Below are 6,317 nucleotides of genomic sequence, written 5' to 3'. Positions count from 1 at the left end.
TACTAGCAGCAACTTCAGGTAACAATTAGGCACTGGTTTATTTATCATGCTGTGGCAGAGGCAGTAACACTCATCCAATATTCTGTTTGCTCCCAACACTTCCTAACCACTTTGCATCTTGATGAAGATATATGACTGCTTCTGGCCAAAGACATGAGTGGAGAAAAGCCTGTGCATGATTCTCAAGTCTCTCTCTTCCCCTGCCATGATGTCTGAGTGCAGAGCTCTAATCCAAATGTTGCTGCTACAAGACTGCAGAGCCTACATCAATCCAGATGCAGAGCCCACTGTCAACCACAATAATATGTTTCAGGAGCAAGAAATAAACTTTTGTATGTTAAACCACTGATATTTGGAGGTTGTTTATTACTGACAATGCAATTTAGCCTAGTCTGGCTAATACATATTATTCAAATATAGGGTTTTTTTTTTCCAGTTATCCTTAAATAATACTTCAACAGACATTTATTATCTACTATGTGCCAAGCACTCTACTGAATATTTAGGATATAACAGTTAACATTTTTTGGTAGAAATTAGAACTTTATTATATTATAAACATTTCCAGAATATAAACTGATTTTGTATCAAGACTTCTTGAAACATTTAAAACTGTATGTAACTTAAGCTTATTATAATGTATGTCATTTCCCACTTTCCAATCTAGAAAATATACTGCAAGTTAGATCTAACGAAGGAAAAAAAATCAATCTAAACTGCTTCACAGAGAAAGCTAATGAATATAAAAACACCCACCCCAAACTAAAACCCAATCAAGAAATAGATTCTGTAAAGCCTATTAATCCTCCAATTTAAAATAAATGACCTCCCAAGGGAAAAATACTTCCACCATCATAGCAATTTGATGAATAAAGCAGAGCCACCCTCATTAAGAGAAGTTACATTATGTATAAGAAAAATGTAGTAATGATTTTAGAAGAGAGGAAAAGTAATTTCCATGTTGGGGAGAAAGTACACTAAATGTTTTCTGTTCACTTAGCCTTTGTACCTGTTCACATGAAAAGAGCGATATGAACATGGACATCGTAAAACCAAGCTCCTCAACTATTTTTTCCAGTTTAACCTCAGGAGAACCAATACAAGAGCTTCAAAATCCAAGGATAGACTAGTCCCAAAGCATCTCCTCTTCTGTCCTTTCTTTCCCTTGTTCCTTTATCTCTTTTCTATGCTTACGTTCCTCTTTCTTAGAGGCTACATCTCGGCTTTTTTTATCCTTTCGGTTCTTAAGCTTTTCTGTACTGACTCTGTTTCCACCTCTGTTTTGTTTCTTTGGATGCTCTTGTGTTTGTCTAAATCTATTTCCTCATAAGCTTTCTTCCTCTTATGCTTGGGCCGCTCCTCTTCTGGTTTATCCCAGCCTTCCTCTGGGTGCATTTTTCTCTTCTGATGTATCTGTTTATAACTAGTTTGATGGACACTGGTACTGTTTTCTAAGGAGAGGTGCCTGTAAACTCCAGATTCTACACTGTATGAGCTACAGTTATATTCTTGTTGACTAAAGTTCAGGGCTACTGGTTTTCCTGAGAAACAGTCCCTGGTGAATTGACAATAGCTCAGGGAGTCTAGTCTCAGTCTGCTTTCATGAGCTGGTAGCCACCGAGGTAACCGCTTCTCCACTGCTTGTGAAATATTGCATGGTCTTCAGTAGGTCTGGACGGGTTCATAAGGGAGTCTTTGATCAAACATTCTACACCTGGGTCTAGAATCAACCTCTTCTTTGTATCCACAGGTTTCCAAATAATCCTCTCTCATCTTTCTGAAACAAGTCTTTGGCTCTAAGCCTCTGGCTTTCTGCGCTTTGATATAATCTTCAAGTTCATCTTGAAAAGAGTCAGGTGTCTTCTTTGAATGCTTCATTAGGTAGACAAGGGATTCTCCTTATCAGGTTGAGAACTTGGTGTAGAAATCTGATCATATTCACCCATTAATTGCTTCAGTTTTTTAGCATGAACTTTCCCAAAATAGTGAAACTGTGCAACAACTGAGGAGCTAAAAACCATGATGCAGAGATTAAAAAATCTATTTTTTGTCCAATATTCCACTCCCATTCACCTCATAATGTGAAATCCACTGTGATTCAAATTATGGCACTATTCCTTATAAGCCTTTTACAAAAGGTATCTGTATAAAGTTCAGTCTTTGCTCATTCAACGTGGTATCTTCTCTGAGGCAGGGGCGGCCATCTACAACTACTGTCCCCTTCCCCGCCAACATCACCAGTCGGTGGGTAGGCCGAGGTGGCAGAGGCGGAGAGGCAGGGACAACCGCTGCCACCACTACTGCCTCTGCTGCCAAGCAAGTGGGGTGGGAGCAGGAGGTGGAGATTGGACTTCCTGAGGGGAAGTCGCTGCCACTACCAGCGGCTGACTGGACAGGACTGCCGCCATAGCGGCGAGGTGCGCTAGCCCAGTTAACATTTTTAAAATGTTGTCCTTGTGGAGTTTATATTCTAATCAAGAAAATCACAATCACTATCAATAATCATGACCATTAAGTACAAAGAATGTTGAAAAATAAAGGAGATACTGTCATAATATTATTAAGGACATTATTATTTATATGTGAGTTTTTCTTATTCACAAAATTAGAATATGCTTACTTTAGCTGAGTACATATTATATAATTGATTTACCTTTGATTCAATATTTGCTTCAAATTATTTAAAATGTACAGAATTTTCAAAGGAGCACCAACAATTTTAACAATTTTGAAGAAAGGTGAATGAAGAAGCAAGCAGTCTACTGCTTGGCCAAAGGTCACTGTCATGCTAAATATAGTACAGACTGTGCTCACTGAGAGAAGTCAGTCATCATCAGCTTCCAGTCATTATTTGAAAGGCATTTAGAAGGCAAAGCCAGATTTCTTCTTTTCATTTGCTAAGATAAAACACTGATCCAAGTGTCTCAAATTCAAGTGTCTTTGGTTCCAAGAAAGTAATAAAAGAGTAAAGAAAACCAGATTTTTTTGTGTGTCAACTGCTAAAAATATAACTATTTTTTATTTTATTGAAATATCGTTTAACTATGTCTAATAATGCAAACACGTATTATAACAGAGATTACATTTTAAATTGTACCTTAAATATACACATTGGCAGAATCAAGATGGCAGAGTAGGAGGACACAGAGTTCAAGTCTCCTCACAGCTAGGGCTCCTGCTAGATGCTGGTGGGGGACCTCAGACACCTAAGTTGATGGGAGGAATCCTCACTTGACCAGGTAGGATGAGGGAGGGAAGGGGAGGGACAAGGAAAAATGGAGGTGAGATAGGACAAGCACCCCTGAGGGAGCCTGGGGGAGGGGAGAGGTTCCCATGCTTGGAAGAGCTCACTCAAGATGGGGAGATCAGCAGGGATTGGAGGGGGATGCGGTGTCTCCCCTGCCCACTTGGGCCCTGGGAATCCTGCTGGGATCCCAGGCCTTAACGCCCAGATCCCAAGGCCTCCTCCAGCCAGATGATTCCCAGGCCTGAGGCTCCTCCCCCAACCAGGCCTCTTCTAGTTGCATGGGTCCCAGGCCTGAGCCACCCCATGACCAACGCCTCTTCTGGCTGCATGGGTCCCAGGCTTAAGCCCCACCCCCACCAAAGCCTCCTCTGGCTGTGTGGGTCCTGGCAGCCTGAGTACCATCCCTGACAGGGCCACCTCTGGCCACACGGGTCCAGGTGGGTTGAGTGCCACCCCCCTCCAAGGCCTCCTCTGACTGCTGGCCCCTGTGAGTGCACCGATGGAGGCCTGCGCCCCAGCACTGGTCCTCTGGGCCAGCTCCAGGAACAGACGCTGGTGAGAGGAAAACACGCAGAAGTGGGGCTGACACAGTGGGTCCAGAGACCTCTTTAGAGGTCTTGGGGGCCTACTGGGGAGGTGGGAGTAGGATGTAGTTCACCATCAGGGCAAGAACATTGATAGAGGAGGCACTAGGGAATTTTTTATTATTTTATTTTTCATTTCTTATTTTTGAATTTTTTAGTATTTTTATCTTTTATTTTTATTCTTACTTTTTTACTTAATTTAAAGTTTTTTATGTTGTTTATTCTTTTTGCTGTTGTTCTGTTTTGTTTTGTTTAATTGTTATTTTTCTAATTTTTTTTAGTTTTTATTCTTTGTTATTATTATTCTCTTTTCTGTTTGTTGATTTTTTTCTTTTCTTCTCTTTTTTTTTTTTCTTTTGACTCTCCACTCAGCCTGCAGGGTCTTGGTTCTCAGGGCAGTGGTCAGGCCTAGGCGCCTGGGGTGGGAGTACCAAGCCCAAGTGCTAGACTAACAGAAAATTTCAGGTCCCAGGGAATATTAATTGGTGTGAGGTCTCCCAGAAGCCCTCATCTAGGCACCAAGACCTGGCTCCACCTAACTGCCTGCAAACTCCAGGGCTGGATGCCTTAGGGCAAACAACCAGCAAGACAGGAACACAGCCCCACCCATCAAAAAAAATGAAATGACAAAAAAAAAAAAGAAATTAGGAAGGAGCAAGAAAAAACATACAAGGCCAAATAAATGAAGAGGAAATAGGCCACCTATCTGAAAAAGAATTCAGAGGAATGATAGTAAAAATGATCCAAAAACTTGGAAATAGAATGGAGCAACAGATCAAGAAAATACAAGAAATGTATAATAAGGACCTAGAAGAACTAAAGAGCAAACAGTGATGCACAACACAATAACTGAAATGAAAAATACTCTAGAAGGAATCAACAGCAGAATAACCTAGAGATAAGAACTATAAGTGAACTGGAAGACAGAATAGTGGACATAACTGCTGCGGAGCAGAATAAAGAAAAAAGATGGAAAAGACATGAGGACAGTCTCAGAGACCTCTGGGACAACATTAAAGGCACCAACATTATAATTATAGGGGTCCCAAAAGAAGAAGAGAAAGAGAAAGGGTCTGAGGAAATATTTGAAGAGATTATAGTCAAAAACTTCCTTAACATGGGAAAGGAAATAGCTGCCCAAGTCCAGGAAATGCAGAGTCCCATACAGGCTAAACCCAAGGAGAAACACACCAAAACACATATTAATCAAACTAACAATAATTAAAATCAAGAAAAAAATCATTAAAAGCATCAAGGAAAAAATAACAAATAATATACAAGGGAATCCCCATAAGTTTATCAGCTGCTTTTCATCAGAAACACTGCAGGCCAGAAGGGAGTGACAGGATATATTAAAAGTGATGAAAGGGAAAAACCTACAACCAAGATTACTCTAACCAGCAAGGATCTCATTTGGATTTGACAGAGAAATCAAGAGCGTTACACACAAACAAAGACTAAGAGAATTCAGAACCATAAAAACAGCTTTACTATAAATGCTAAAGGAAATTCTACAGGAAGGAAACACAAGAGAAGGAAAAGACCTAAAAAAACGAACCCAGAACAATAAAGAAAATGGTAATAGGAACATATATATTGATAATTACCTTGAATGTAAATGGGTTAAATGCTACAACCAAAAGACATAAATTAGGTAAATGGAAACAAAAAGAAGGCCCGTATATATCTGTCTACAAGAGACCCACTTCAGAACTAGGGACACACACAGACTGAAAATGAGGGGATGGAAAAAGATATTCCATGCAAATGGAAATCAAAAGAAAGCTGGAGTAGCAATACTAATTTCAGAGAAACTAGGTTTTAAAATAGACTCTTACAAGAGATAAAGAAGGACACTACCTAATGATTAAGGGATCAATCCAAGAAGAAAACATAACAATTGTAAACATTTTTTAACATCTTTATTGGAGTATAATTGCTTTACAATAGTGTGTTAGTTTCTGCTTTATAACAAACTGAATCAGCTATACATATACGTATATCTCCATATCTCCTCCCTCTTGCATCTCCCTCCCACCCTCCCTATCCCACCACTCTACGTGGTCACAAAGCACCAAGCTGATCTCCCTGTGCTATGTGACTGCTTCCAGTAGCTATTTCTTTTACATTTGGTAGTGTATATAGATACATGACACTCTCTCACTTTGTCCCAGCTTACCCTTCCCCCTTCCCGTGTCCTCAAGTCCATTCTCTACATCTGCGTCTTTATTCCTGTCCTGCCCCTAGGTTCTTCAGAACAATTTTCTTTTCATTTTTTTAGATTCCATATATATGTGTTAGCATACGGTATTTATTTTTCTCTTTCTGACTTACTTTACTCTGCATAACAGTCTCTAGGTCCATCCACCTCACTACAAATAAAGCAATTTCATTTTGTTTTATGGCTGAGTAATATTCCATTGTATATATGTGCTACATCTTCTTTATCCATTCATTTGTCGATGGACACTTAGGTTGCTTCCATG

At 39.8% G+C, this 6,317-nt stretch overlaps 1 pseudogene across 1 annotated transcript; it reads right to left on the bottom strand.

Annotated features, from left to right (window-relative positions):
- Positions 1–1,108: 1,108 nt before the first annotated feature.
- Positions 1,109–1,890, bottom strand: LOC307065387 (lysine-rich coiled-coil protein 1-like; annotated as a pseudogene). Its single transcript has one exon. The product of its transcript is annotated as a lysine-rich coiled-coil protein 1-like (transcript).
- Between the last annotated feature and the right edge of the window lie 4,427 nt (positions 1,891–6,317).

Source organism: Hyperoodon ampullatus (genome assembly GCF_949752795.1).
Source record: "Hyperoodon ampullatus genome assembly, chromosome: 17".
In the NCBI taxonomy this organism is placed as follows: Eukaryota; Metazoa; Chordata; class Mammalia; order Artiodactyla; family Ziphiidae; genus Hyperoodon; species Hyperoodon ampullatus.
The sequence above is the reverse complement of the archived record's forward strand: the minus strand, read 5'-3'. Positions and strand labels throughout refer to the sequence as shown.